At 41.4% G+C, this 15,225-nt stretch overlaps 1 non-coding gene across 1 annotated transcript; it reads left to right on the forward strand.

The window, feature by feature from the left end:
* The first annotated feature begins 521 nt into the window (after nt 1-521).
* On the forward strand, nt 522-628 carry LOC133833769 (small nucleolar RNA R71). Its single transcript, XR_009893131.1, has one exon. It is a non-coding gene; the product is annotated as a small nucleolar RNA R71 (small nucleolar RNA).
* Nucleotides 629-15,225: the final 14,597 nt, after the last annotated feature.

Below are 15,225 nucleotides of genomic sequence, written 5' to 3' on the forward strand. Positions count from 1 at the left end.
GAGGTGGGTATTGTTGCTGACTTTGAGGGAAAGGCTGTTGTGCAGCTTGATTATTTGTCCATGAGAAGTTATGATGATTCCTCCACCCTTGGTATGACATCAAAAATGGGTTGTTGGTTGGTATTTGAAAATTTCCTATAGCTTGGACTTGTTCCATAGGTATATTATTCATATCCATGACAGGACACTAATTTAATGGATGAGCACTCCCACATGCCCCACATAAACTCTGAACTTGCATGGTTTGGGTTGACAGGTTGCTCTGTTGTAATTGTTTTGTTAAAGCTGCCACTTTCGTTGTAAGCATGGAAATAACATCCAATTCAATCATACCAGCCACCTTCTTCGTTTGTACCCTTTCAGATAGCCACTGGTATTTATTCATTGCCATATCCTCTAGAAATTCATACGCCTCATTAGCACTCTTGCTCATGAACGCACCTCCTGCTGCATCATCTATTATGGTACGAGTAGTATTATTCAACCCATTATAAAAATTACGGACTAGCATCCACTTCTCTATACCATGATGTGGGAACTTCCTTAATAACTCTTTAAATCTTTCCCATGCATCATACAATGATTCCCCTTCTGTCTGGTAGAAATTATTGATTTTCCCTCTCAACTTTGCAGCTTTTGTTGGAGGGAAAAACTTTGCTAAGAACTTTTGGGCAAACTCCTCCCATGTTGTGATAGAATTTTCTTGCAATGAAATTAGCCAACTCTTCGCCTGATCTAGTAGAGAAAATGGGAATAATCTAAGTCTAATCGCATCGTCACTCAACCCATTCATCATAAATGTTGCACATAGCTCTAGGAAATTGGCTATGTGCAAATTAGGATCTTCCTTGGTAAACCCCCCAAACTGAATAGTACACTGCACCATTTGTAATATTGTTGGCTTAATCTCAAAATTATTGGCAGCAATAATGGGGTGTCTAATGCATGAATGCAATCTTTTGATAGCAGGAAGTACATAGTATCTAAGCATCCTTGGTCCTTGTTCCACTGTGACTTCTACAATATTTGGGATATTATTAACATTAGCAGCATTGATTGCTGTATTTCCTTGATGCTAGAGTTGAATCAATTAGGTTGTTATTATCTATTGCAATCATGAGTTTCGAATTGCATCAAATGGATGTTAAATCCGCTTTCTTGAATGACATTTTGAATGAAGAAGATTTGTTGAACAACCTAATGGATTTAAAGATCCCCATTTTACAAACCATGTCTTTCAAATAAAAAAGGCCTTGTATTGATTGCAAGCCCCACAGGCATGGTATGAAAGATTGACACAATTTTTGGTGTCTCATGGCTATCGTAGAGGTGGAGTAGATAAAGCACTTTTCATTAAAAATAAAAAGAAAGACATAATGATTGCTCAAATATATGTTGATGATATTGTGTTTGGCTCTACATCTAACTCTGAAGTGCATGAATTTGTTCATCAAATGATGGAAGAATTTGAGACTAGTATGGTGGGTGAATTAACCTATTTTTTAGGTTTGTAGGTCAAGCAATCAGAAGATTGTACTTTTATCTCTCAGAGTAAGTATGCCAAAAACTTAGTAAAAAAGTTTGGGCTTAATACTGCAAAACATATCAAAACTTCCAAGGGTACAACAGTCAAATTGACAAAATATGAGAATGGAGTTAAGGTAGATCCCACCTTATATCGAAGCAGGATTGGCAGTCTTTTGTATCTCACTGCTACTCATCCTGATATATGTTATATTGTTGGGGTATGTGGTAGGTACCAAAGAAATCTCATGGAGTGTCACGTGACTGCTATAAAATTAATTATTAGATATGTTCACAATACTCTAGAATATGGGATTTGGTACTCTAAAGAAACAAATTCTAATCTTGTGTGTTTTAGTGATGCCGATTGGGCAGGTAATGCAGATGATATGAAAAACACAAGTGGAGAGTGTTTTTATTTGGGTTTTGTGGCATAGCAAAAATCATAATTCCATATCACTTTCTACAGCTGAGGCCGAGTACATTGCTGATGGCAGTTGTTGTACTCAGTTGTTATGAATGAAACAAATGATGGCTGACTATAGGTTTGAATTGGATACTTTAACTATTTTTTGTGACAATTAAATATTTCTAAAAATCCTTTTCAACACTCACGCACAAAGTATATTGATATTAGGCACCATTTCATTAGAGAGGTTGTTAAGAATAAAACACTGATCTTGGAATACATTGAGACTGAAAAGCGAATTGCTGATATTTTCACTAAGTCCCTAAATTCAGTTCGTTTTGATTCCCTTAGGAAATCCGTAGGGGTTTGTAGCATGTAATTTTTGTTTTACTCTTGACCATCCTAGCTGCTTATCAAGTATTTATATACCTACTAAAATAATTTTCAAATGTTTTTCAAAAATTTTGTGAGTACTTTATGTTAGATTAATTATTTTTTGATATATGACATGCTAAATTTGTTGGGTTCGAAATAAAATTTTCTTCATGATTTATTTTTGGGAAAAAAACGCCTAGTAAGAGTGTATTGAGCAAAATTAACAAAATTTCTTCAGTTTCAGGTTCCTTTGAGAGATTAGAGCTACCTATGACAGTGTGTGAAAGTTAGCTTTCATTAAGTTGAGCATGTGTAATTAGACCTATGCAGAGGATACACTACCATTGAAAATGGCTACCACTGGTGTAGTGTGACATTGTCTCCATTGGGTATTACAGAAAAATGTCGAAATTGCCAACATGGGCAATGGCCCTATTTTTACACTCCACACACTAGTACCTGTTCTGAATGAAGAAAAAGTAAAAAAATTGTAAGCCTCATCCTGTGTGTTAATTTTTTTTCCTAAAAAAATTTTGTGCACTGGAAAAAATTATTTTTATTCCAACACTCTCAAGCATGTTATATAGAATAAAAAAATCTAACATTATAGTACGCATTAATTTTTGTTCGTTTAGTAATTGTATTTCAGGTTTCAAATTTTTGTTAGCAGCAAAAGTAAATGTTATGGTCATATCATAAAAAATATATATATAATTAAAAAAAAATGGAAATATAAAAAAAAAAAAAAAAAAAAAAGGGAGGGGGGGGGGGGGGGGGGGAGAAAACCGAATGAATTATGAGAGGTTTGAAAATCTTGCTTGAATTTTTTAGTCCAATTGTCAATATTCTCTCTAAAGTTAAGGTTTGTTTGAATATTACTTGTTTTGTGTGAGAAAAAAGACAGTTGAAAAATAAAATAATATTTTGTTGCCCTTTTTTGTTTGGTCACAATTAAGACAAAACTTTCCTTTTTTCTCTCATAGTCAAATTCAAGTAACTACCCATTTTGTTTTGCCTATATCCCACGTTAGTACCCCATTCCCACGATCTCCTCTCTCACTTTCTTTTTCCCTTGTGTGTTTCTTTGTTTGTTTCTCTATGCTTCCTTGTGTGGAAGACCCCATGGCTCAGACCAAGACAACTGGAGCTCCCAAGCCCTCTATCGGTACTTAGAGTGCCTCTTCTCCATCATCTTTGCCTCTGACAACTTCAGGACCTTCCACCAAGACTTCCATCAAGACCAAGTGTTGACGGTAAGAACTCGTCAACTAAGTTAGATCGAGAACTTTGTGAGTTATGAAATAAATAGATTCAAATAAAATGAACCTTAGGAAACTTTCTTATGACTTCAAGAACATAAAAATGTAAATGTTGAAATTTCAAAATGAAAAATAGAAAGAATGTGTAGTGTCTATTCCCATTAACAATGTGTGGTTACAAAATTCTCTCCCCAAAAATCCTCCTCCCTTCTTAGGTGAAGGGAGGTCATATTTTATAGTAGAGCACTATTGGCTCATTGTACATGGTGGTCCTTAGGCACATGACCCTGCACATGCAGTCTACAGGTGGTAGTGGTGCCAGGAGTGTGGTGGTCAGTTTTAGTACGTCCAGAGGGTTTGTTGGAGCGCCTCAACTTTAGTACTTGGATGTACCTCCACCACTTGTTTAGTACGAACGTCAGAGGAGAGGGACCACATCAGGTACCCTATTTGTACGATCACTACTTGTCTGGCGTGGTGTTTAGGGTCAGACACCCCATACGCACTTTTCCTCCTCTTGGTCTGTAGGTACATTCTGTATTTGTACGAGCTCCTCGAGCCACAAGTTTTCACCCTCGCAAGGTACCTTATTCCTAAAGGCTTCAAGTGCTGAAATCCTTATATGTTATTCCCAGATGTCTGGCGATCAAGGACCTTGCGAGATGGCCCTATGAGAATGAGACAAGTGGGGCCTCTCGACCCTAGGTGCATGTTCTCAGTGCAAGGTATGGCATCGTAGGTAGGCATATGCTTCGCAACACAGTCAGCATGAGATGTGGCAATAGGAGTGTAAGATGGCCTTGCGAAACTCTTGATATGAAGTGTGGCCCCTTAGGCGAGGCGTGCAAGATGGAACTACACTGCACGCGAGACGCCATGGTGCGAGACCCCATGGTGTGAGGCCATGCTTCACGAGATGAAACCTTGCTGCGTGCGAGATGCCATGGTGCGAGGGGCTGGTGCGCGGGAGACGCCATGGTGCGAGACCCCATGGTGCGAGGTCGTGCCTCGCGAGATGGAGCTACGCTGCGCGCGAGATGCCATGGCGTGAGGGGCTGGTGTGCGCGAGACACCATGGTGTGAGGCACCTGCGCTACGTGTTAGACGCCATGGTGCGAGGGACTGGTGCACGCGAGACGCCAGATGCAAGGCCGTGCCTCGCGAGATGGAGCTGCGCTGCGTGCAAGACGCCATGGTGTGAGAGGCTGGTGTGCGCGAGGCGTAGGCCAGAGGAGCGAGACGTTGCTGTCTTGCTAGGCGGTCTTTCGAGGGCCACGGGCGCGGGGCCGTAGTTGCGAAGGTGCACGAGGCGCAAGACGCTAGTGTCTCGCAAGGCAGTCTGCCAAAGGCCAGGGGTGCGAGGCCGTTGGTGGGCGTGCGAGGCAATGCACGCCAGAACGTGGCTCTTCGGACTTTCATCTAGGTGAGGTGAGGTAGGGTGAACCAGGGGTCACCCCCTCGCAAGGGCCTCGCCTGGGGAGAGATGGGGCAATTTTGCGAAGGTCTCACGTGAGGCATGGGTCTAGCATGGGGTGAGACACGAGGTTTCTTGGCGTGCCTGAGGTCTCTTGGGGCAAGCCTCAACTTTTCTCTTGAGTGTTGACTATGGCCCTCTCATGTTCATGTCCAATTTTTGGCATTCACACTTCCCCCCAGTCTACGAGAGGGTCTTCAGGTTCTCTGGTAGACTTCAAGGTGCGATGTTTTTGGGATGCCCGTGAGGTATTAGCTTGCTTCTTCATTGTGGCATTATAGAGAAACATACTTTGGACTTGAGGACTGTTATGAGATGTTGAGAGTGAATGTGAGCCTATCATTGTGCTCTGCAGATCCCAAGGCAAATGCCAAGCCCTCTTCTTGACCATTGATCAAGCAGTGGATCCAATGGCCAAGATGAGTTTGTGGTTCTTATAAATAGACCTTCATTTCAAGCATAATATTTACATTTTCTCTTCTTAGCTTGGTGGTATTAGTGTCTTCACTTCCTCTAAGAGGTAAGGGGTTCAATTCCTCACAAACTCATTTTGGTTGTCTTTCCTCTTTATTATTTACATTCCGTTCTTTTATGAAAACGTCCATATAGGTGCTTGGAGACTAAAACACCTTTCTCTATTTTTTCAGACACATACTTTCGACCCTTTGCCTTTCTTCGACCGCGACGGTGCTTTTGACCCTTGGCCTTCTTTCGACCATGATAGTGCTTTCGACCCTGACAGTGCTTTCGACCCTTAGCCTTCTTCTAACCGTGATGGTGCTTTCGACCCTTGGCCTCCTTTAGACCGCGATTGTGCTCGATTTTACTTAAGGTATACTTTCTTTCTTTCTTATGTTCAATGGGTCTAAATTAGCACTACTCAGGACGGGTTGCCTTGGCCTGAGCTCCTCGTGAGCTAATCCCACACATGCCCTTGCTTGTACCTCGTAGTTGGTCATTTCAAAGACTTGTGTCTCGAGGTTTTGAGCCTATTCCTTTGTGTTTTGTAGCACCCCCTTCACCTACACGTGCACCCTTATTACCTATGAGACGAGGTGCCATGGCATGTGAGGGATCGTCTGGCGTTTTTCTGGGGGTCGAGTTTGTAGACTTATCTTCAGACTCGGGGTCCTTTGAAAACAACCCTTACCAAGACTATGACACTTTGAGGAAGGCCCGTATATGTCACCTTGAGCACATGGTTGAGCTTAGGCATAAAATCTGGGTGGTGGAGAGCAAAATAGATTCAGTTTTGAGGGGTGATGGAGTCCCTTTCCCCTTTGACCTTAGTGACCACATTGCAAACCTTAGAGTGAGCCTTTTTGATCTACAAATGGAGTTGGAGTTCATGGAGGGAAACCTCCTACTTGAACCTCTTTCCCTGTTCTCCCCTTAGTTGCCATGAGGTCATCCCGGGTTCCCCTCAATCCTTGTCTTCGATCCACCCTTGTTTGGTGCTTCCACACTCAATGCCTCGGTGGAAAATTCTTGCTAGAAAGAAAAAATGGAGGGTAAAGTGCCCTGTTTTGACCTCACCTTTTTCCTTTGGTTTTACAGATATGTCAAAGAGAGTGCGGTGATAGGTGGCTCCCAAGGGGCCAGATTCTGGTCCTCTGTTGGCGTCTACTATCGTGTCCAATGTGTCAGAGAATCAGCTGTTGGAGTTATCCGAGAAATACCATATTGGCAAGGAGTACAAGTTGTACGTTCATTCCAACAAGTGTCGGGCCGATAATCTCCCCCAGGGGTACGTGACCATGAGTGAGCACATCCTATAGGAGGGTGGAACAATTCCCTTACACCCATTCTTCATCATGGTCCTCAACCATTTCAACCTTGCTCCGCTCCAGCCGGCGCCTAACAGTTGGCTGACTTTATGCTGCCTATACATGGCATTTATGAAGCTTAACTTCCGTGCTCCTATGGCTTAAGAGGTGCACTTTATGTAAAACCTCATGCCCACCTTTAAATCAAAAGGCTTCTATTTCCTGCAGAAATCCAATTCTCAGGTCTCCTTGATATAGAGTTCGGTGTCCATCCTGGAGTCATGGAAGCAGGACTTTTTCTTCATGAAAGGTCCCCTTTCTGTACGTGAACATTTTTGCTCATCCCCAAGTAAGTACTTCAAGCTTTTCTTCCTTTTACTTTGAATTTTCTATTTTGGAACTTATGCTTATATTGATAACTCTGTTGATTGTGCAGAGAGCTTTAGTATCCCCTACATTCCTGAGTTGGAGGTAGCACCAGTGGACACCTTTCTTGATGTCGACCTCGATAAAAAATGGCCACCCTTAATCGTTATGGTTTATCCACAGTTTTGGTGCCTGGTTCATTGTGGCATATTTTCGAACGTAAGAAGAAGAAGACTCTAGTCGAGCCTCACTCGGACGAGGGCGATGTGGAGTGGGTGCCTGAGGAGGTTTCCCCAGAATCTAGGCGCCCACCCCGGTCATCTTCATCTCCAAGGGTGCCCTCCGAGGAATATGATAACCTTCCTCATGCTCGCATTAACCTTGGTCCTTCGGGGCCCCATTTTTCCGATGTTTCTGTACCTCCTCCTCCTTCGGTGAGTGGGTCATCAGTCCCTGTTCACCCAGGTGCCCCTGATTCGGGGGGTACCTCCTGGGTGAGTCGAATGGAGGCCTCTTACGGGCAAAGGTATACCCGAGTCGCCGAGGGTATTCTTGAGATCAAGTGGAGAGGTCTCAGGAAATTCACCATGACGGAGCTTGGGGAGACCCTTGTGCACTCCATATCCTGGGTGAGTTCATACGTCTTACATTGGTCTTTCTCTTTTTTTTTTGGGTTATTTTTTTGCTTATCATTTTTTTTCTTTTTGCTTTCTTGCATACTTCTCTAGTGGCTCAACGCCCGACTCAGCATAGGACCTCTCTTCGTCGAACGTTGAAAGGGACCATCTAGCGGTCAAAGTTTAGGAGTTTGAGAGGGAGCTTAGTGATACCAAGATTAAGCTGGAGAAGGCCCTGGCGAAGGCCTCTTTGTCATCAAAAAGAGGAGGAGGATAGAAGCCAAGGTGGTGATGTTGCAGGAGAGGGTCATTCACCTAGAGGCTGATCTGGGGGGAGTGGAAGTCAAGTCTACGACGTCGCAGGAGAGGTTCACTCTCCTGGAGGCAAATTTGGCAAAGGTCGAGTACAATTCCATAGAGCGCACCTTCTATGGAGTGTGGAGGCAAAATCCTAACTTCGATTTCTCTTCCTTTGGTGAGCATGCCGCTGCCAAGGTGACCGAGTGGAATGCTCGTGGTGGGAGGCCTTGAAATTTTTCTTCTACTGTTTTTACCTTTTAATTCAATTTGGTTGTATGCTCATTTGAATGTCATTATTTTTTTTGGAACTTTTCTAAGTCCTGCCAAATTATCACAAATTTTCTTTATATATATATATGATCATTTGTTTTTGCTTCTCTATGCTCAAGGTCCTTTTGAGCCCGCAAAAAGGGGTTCGATAGGTCTATTTTTGGTGCACCTTGATTATATCTATAAGGATATGTTGACCCTTTGGGTTTTAGTGATCCTTTTATATACTTTTGCGCACACTTATTATTTCTTGCGAGAAGCGTCCTTCTCGTTATTATGCATAGTACTATTTTTGCAAGGGTCTCTTTTAAGATCTTTTTTGGCTAGATGGCTTGGTGGCCGCTCCAGACTTATTGGTGGATGCTCTTCCTGAGGCCTTTCCTCTCATGGAGGTATCAACCTTTATTAGAAGGCTTTTCGGCATCTTTCTCTATCAGAATCAATTGAAGAACATTGGCTTGGCACTTATCCTTCCCACAGACGGTGCCAAACTGTTGACGGTAAGAACACGTCAACTAAGTTAGATCGAGAAATTTGTGAGTTATGAAAGAAATAAATTCAAATCAAATGAACTTCAGCATACTTTCTTATGACTTCCAGAACACAAACATGTAAATGCTAAAATTTCAAAATGAAAAATAGAAAGAATGTGTAGTGTCTATTCCCATTAACAATGTTTGGTTACAAAATTCTCTCCCCAAAAATCCTCCTCCCTTCTCAGGTGAAGGGAGGTCATATTTATAGTAGAGCACTATTGGCTCATTGTACATGGTGGTCCCTGGGGACATGACCCTGCACATGCAGTCTACAGGTGGTAGTGGTGCCAGGAGTGTGGTGGTCGGTTTTAGTACGTACAAAGGGTTTGTTGGAGCGCCTCAACTTCAATACTTGGATGTACCTCCACCATTTTTTTAGTACGAACGCCATAGGAAAGGGACCACATCAGGTACCCTATTTGTATGACCACTACTTGTCTGGCGTGGTGTTTAGGGTGAGACACCTGGGGCATTCAGGGTCGTAACCCTCGTACGCACTTTGCCTCCTCTTGGTCTGTAGGTACATTCTATATTTGTATGAGCTCCTCGAACCACAAGTTTTCACCCTCACAAGGTACCTTATTCCTAAAGGCATCAAGTGTTGAAATCCTTATATGTTATTCCCAGATGTCTGGCGATCAAGGACCTTGCGAGATGACCCTATGACAATGAGACAAGAGGGGCCTCTCGACCCTAGGTGCATGTTCTTGGTGCAAGGTATGGCCTTGTAGTGGTGCGAGACCCCATGGTGTGAGGCCATGCCTTGTGAGACGCCATGGTGCGAGGCCGTGAGACGCCATGGTGCGAGGTCGTGCCTCGCGAGAAAGAGCTGCGCTGCGCGTGAGATGCCAAGGTGTGAGGGACTGGTGCGCGTGAGATGCCATGGTGCGAGGCACCTGCACTGCGCGCAAGATGCCATGGTATGAGGCTCTTGTGCTGAACGCGAGACACCATGGTGCGAGACCCCATGATGCGAGGCCGTGCCTCGCGAGATGGAGCTGCTTGTGCGTGAGACACCATGGTGCGAGAGGCTGGTGTGCGCGAGGTGCAGGCCAGAGGCGTGAGATGCTGGTGTCTCATGAGGCAGTTTGCCGAGGGACAAGGGTGCGAGGCCATAGGTGTGCGGGCCGCTGGTGTGCGAGGCGCAGACCAGAGGCGCGAGACGCTGGTGTCTCGCGAGGCGGTCTGGCGAGGGCCAAGGGCGCGAGGCAACGCACACCAGAACGTGGCTCTTTAGACTTTCATCTAAGCGAGGCGAGGCGGGGTGTACCAGGGGTCACCCCTTTGCAAGGGCCTCGCGTGGGGCGAGACGGGGCAGTTTTGCAAAGGTCTCGTGTGAGGCATGGGTCTCGCATGGGGTGAGACATGAGGTTTCTTGGCGTGCCCGAGGTCACTTGGGGCAAGCCTCAACTTTTCTCTTGAGTGTTGACTATGGCCTTCTCGAGATCATGTCCAATTTTTGACATTCACACCAAGGCTCGCAAGAACACATATCTCGTGTCTACAACCTCCCTCTTTGTGCTTCCTCCTTTGTCTCCTACTCCGATGGCCCTCCTTGGACCACCATTTGAAGGGGTGGTGCCTCCTAAAACTATCAAGTTCGAGACCGAGCGCCCTAACGTGGTTCCTAAACCTTCATAGGAAAGAGTCAGTTGTTGTTGTAACACCCATTCCAAATTTGTCATCTGCTTCCTGAACTTGCTCTGAATATATTGCCTCTGATTTAATGACTGTAGTGAAGAAACGAGCAAAACGTGGCAAAAAAATCTCCTGCAAAGAAAACTCTTCCAATGAAGAAACTTAAAGTCACCCCGTTTATGAGTTCTTCATCTGAGTCTAATCCTTCTGAAGACCCTCCCGGTAAAGAAGCTGATTCCTCTGATAATTCCAGTTTCGAAAGCACTAAGAAGACTGAATCCGACCCAAAACTCGAAGATCTGATTGCCTCTAAAAAATGGGTTGTTGAATCAAAAGATAGTTCTGATGTATCAGAAACTCAGTCTGAGCCCTCTGACCATGTTCCAGAAACTCTGCCTTCCAAAACAAAGGCAAAGATGCCCATGAATTTTCCTAATCCAATTGCTCGCAAGGTTCCATCCAAAACCACTGGTTCAGGTTCATGTTTTGTTCCTCATTCTCATCACTTTTGCTATAATGATCATGAATAGGGATATGGTGTATTATGCAAACCGAAAGGTTATTTGTGAACAGAATTTTGACCTTGCTGCTCATAGGGTGTTTGGGGTGATTGGTTTATTGCAAGAAAGAAAATGATTAGATTCTTTACAGGGTTATTCTGAGTATGCTGATTGTATTGTCAAGGAATTTTATGATAATATTAATGATGATTTTCTTAATCATTACCAGGTTACATAATCCAACTAAAAAAATGATACAAATATCAAGTTACTTTTTTCCTGTTTCAGGCAACAATTCACAAAACCATAGCAAATTCTATAAACTCTCTCAAATTAATTCTGCCAGGTACCAGGTTACATAATCCAACTAAAAAAATGATACAAATATCAAGTTACTTTTTTCCTGTTTCAGGCAACAATTCACAAAATCAAAGCAAATTCTTCAAACTCTCTCAAATTAATTCAGTCAGGTACCAGGTTACACAACCCAAATAAAAAAAAGGAAGGGATACCTCTGACCATGTTCCAGAAACTCTGCCTTCCAAAACAAAGGCAAAGATGCCCATGACTTTTCCTAATCCAATTGCTCGCAAGGTTCCATCCAAAACCACTGGTTCAGGTTCATGTTTTGTTCCTCATTCTCATCACTTTTGCTATAATGATCATGAATAGGGATATGGTTTATTATGCAAACCGAAAGGTTATTTGTGAACAGAATTTTGACCTTGCTGCTCATAGGGTGTTTGGGGTGATTGGTTTATTGCAAGAAAGAAAATGATTAGATTCTTTACAGGGTTATTCTGAGTATGCTGATTGTATTGTCAAGGAATTTTATGATAATATTAATGATGATTTTCTTAATCATAATTCCATCATGTATGGAAAATTGTATGTTCGGGGTCATTTGTTCTCTTTTACAGTTAAAGATATTGTTGCTACCCTCAATTTTTCTATTGGTGTCATTCCAGATACCCTTGAGTTTGATAAGGACTTAGTCCTTTCAGTGCTTGTTGGTTAAAAGGTATCTTGGAATCCAACACATTACTCTCTATTAGTGATTTTACATATACCTATGTTGTGCTTATGCATTTTTCTTTGTCCAACTGGATGCCTTCATCAATTCCAGTTGTTGTGTCTCAAGATTTGGCATTCTTTCTTGTCTAAGATCGGTTCTGGTGCTCAGATTAATCTCCCCTCTTTGATTTTGGACCAAATTATTTCTCTAAGGAAGGCCAAAAAGAAGGGGTTCAACTTGTTGTTTCCACAACTCATTTTTAAGATTCTGTCCTCACAGAAAGATGTTCTGATGCCAAATGAGTCTGTCGAGGTTCCTCCTCCTAGTCTTGCATTCAAACAGTTTGAAGGAAAAGACAAACCTTCAAAGAAGTCCAAGTCTGTGGTTATTCCTTATGTCTTTACTGCCACTGCTACCGATCCATCTGGTGTTGGTTCTGAGACATCATAAATTCTCATTGTCAAAGCTGATCTTGCAATGGTTAATAATTGCCTTGGAATCATGGAGGCCACTCAACAAATAATTCTTGATCATCTATCTGCAATATCCAAAGGTGTTTAGTTTTCATCTAGCTTTATTTTTTGTCTTTTTAGTTTACATTGTCCAAAGAACAAGTTCTCGTGTCTTTTATTTTTTTATTCTCATTACTTTGACACCTTGATAGACAAAAAGGGGGAGTAGTTGGTATTTTTAAAATTTTTGTGTGCAACTCTGGACCCTATTTTCAGGGGGATTTGTGTGGTTGTGTCTTGTTAAACTTTTCTCAAAAAGTTGACAATTTGTGTTATATATTTTAGTGCTTGTTTGGAGGGAGAGTTCTTAGGAGCTTAATCTTTTTTCTAACAAAATGCTTGCTGCAGGTTTTTGTGCCCACATTGTTAAAAATATATTTTGTCTAAAAAGTTGCCAAAGGAGGAGATTGCAAAATCTTAATACTGGCTTACTTTTTATTGAATATTTTATTTTCCAATTATATGATAATTTTGAAATTCTATGTATGGTAATTACTGGATTTTGTCACTTTTGGGTAAGTATAAATTTTATATTAAATGAATTATATATAGTCAAGCTTCCCTATTTATTTATGTTAACTTTGTCTATAATAAGTGTATTTAATATAAAATTGATCACTGTATATATTTCTTGATTTTATTTGATTTAAACTGAGTAAACTAAAATATCTTTGTACCCAAGTAAGTTAAATTTTGAAATGACCTGGTTTGGGATTAAGTATAGGTTCGTCCATTTTCTAATGCTACAGAATGATCTTCTGTTACATCCGGAATTTTTTTTGTAGTAAAAATAATTGAGAGTTATTTTTAGAAACTCTCTAATTTGATTTGATTGAGATCAAGAACAAGATTGGCTTGGCTTAGGGTTTCCTATACTCTATAAATACCAAACATAAGTAGCAGCTAATCTCATCTCTTCACCATTATAACATTTCATATTTTGAAGAGTTCTTTTTTTTTTTTTTTTATGTAAGAGTAGTCTTTGTTCAACTATCTCTTTGTTTGTTTTGCTTGGTGTTGTTCATTCTTAAACTGGTCATAAAGCTTGTGAACATGACATACAATCTTTGGGAGAAGATTTCCATAAGTCTCACTTCAGGAGGAAGCAAGCACTCATCAAGATCATAAGGGATTTCATGCTCTTGGTGTTTATAAAAATCAGATTATTAAAGTGGAGTACTTCAAGGTTGCGACGAGAATTTAGATGAAGTCTAAACTTGTATAAGTAAATTTCTTATTGTATTCTTGAGACTTTACTAATTGATTTTATCTTTAAGTGTGGCCCCATGGACTAGGTTTTCTAAACCATGTAAAAAACCTCTTGTGTCACGTTACTTTTAGTTTATTTACTTTCTGTTCTTATATTCTATTTCATCAGCAATCTGTCCTGATATGTCAGAATATATATATGATCAAACAATTGTTTAAAACATTTTGCATTATTTAAATTATTTTTTAAATTTAGTTGGTAATTTAAAAATATGGAATTTCAGATTTTGTATACTCTTTGGCTAGACAACTAGCTTGTTGGCTAGCTGGAAGTAGTCCATCTGCTTCAGTTTCATTCTTGTTATATATATTGTCATATGTTTTATAACTTTTTTTTACTACAAATGGGGTGAGGGAAGGAATCCTTCACCTCCTCAATAAAGGCATTGACCCTTTTAGAGACCATTTCAAGAGCACCCAAGTTCTTGGATAGACATACCACAACGATACCTGCTTTCCCAGCTTTGTAGGATGCGTTTGTGAACAACACTCTGTCCATGTCCTCATCCAGATTCTTGTGCGTGCTAGTCCTTTGAAAACCATGAGGTGACTCGTCCACAGTGATAATTCTTCCAATATCAAACTCATTGCACCTGTCCTCAATACTCGTGATAACACATTGGATAGGAGAGGCCTTGCCAAACTTCAGTAGTTGGTTCCTGGCCCGCCAAACAACTTCAAAAAGGACACCCACATATGCGAGGATATGAGTCCTATCCTCACCCTTCAGGCGCTGTGTCACTATCTCCATGAAACTTGTCAAATCATCACATTCAATATTATTTGTGGCAACATGAAAAAGTCCTGCAAACCAGATTGCTCTGGAAAAAGGGCAGTCCTTAAAAATGAGCCTAGCTGTTTCGAATTCCTCCACACAAAACATGCAATTTTTTTCTTTCACAAACTCCAATTTATCTCTTATTGCTCGAGTTCCAGGTAGTGTTCTCGAAATTTCCATGCTGAGTCTCATATGGATCTTCCCTTGCCAAACCATCTTCCAAATGTTTCTGGTCTTAGCAAATCTATACTTTTGGTCCTCCCAATAAGCGACTTTGACTGAGAATTTTTTTTATTTTATTTTTTATTTTGTCTATTTTTCAAAGCACCTTATCTTTAGAAGGGCAAGGGAGTCTTGCTATTTTCGATATCCTTTAGCCCAGTTCAACAACAAAGATATCCTTAATCAAAGGTGTATTCCATTCATTGTTGTTTGACAGGTCAGCTACAGTATTTAAGTGGGGTGTTCGAGGTCCATGGACTTCCATACATTCTCCGAACTTATTGAAATTGAGACAGGGAATCCAAGGTTGCTTCCAGACATTAACTCTATCTCCTCCACCTATCATTGTGTGGCATCCTGCCCGAAAGATGCTCCTAGCATCCAAGATACTTCTC

Source organism: Humulus lupulus, chromosome 4, assembly GCF_963169125.1.
Source record: "Humulus lupulus chromosome 4, drHumLupu1.1, whole genome shotgun sequence".
Taxonomy (NCBI): Eukaryota; Viridiplantae; Streptophyta; class Magnoliopsida; order Rosales; family Cannabaceae; genus Humulus; species Humulus lupulus.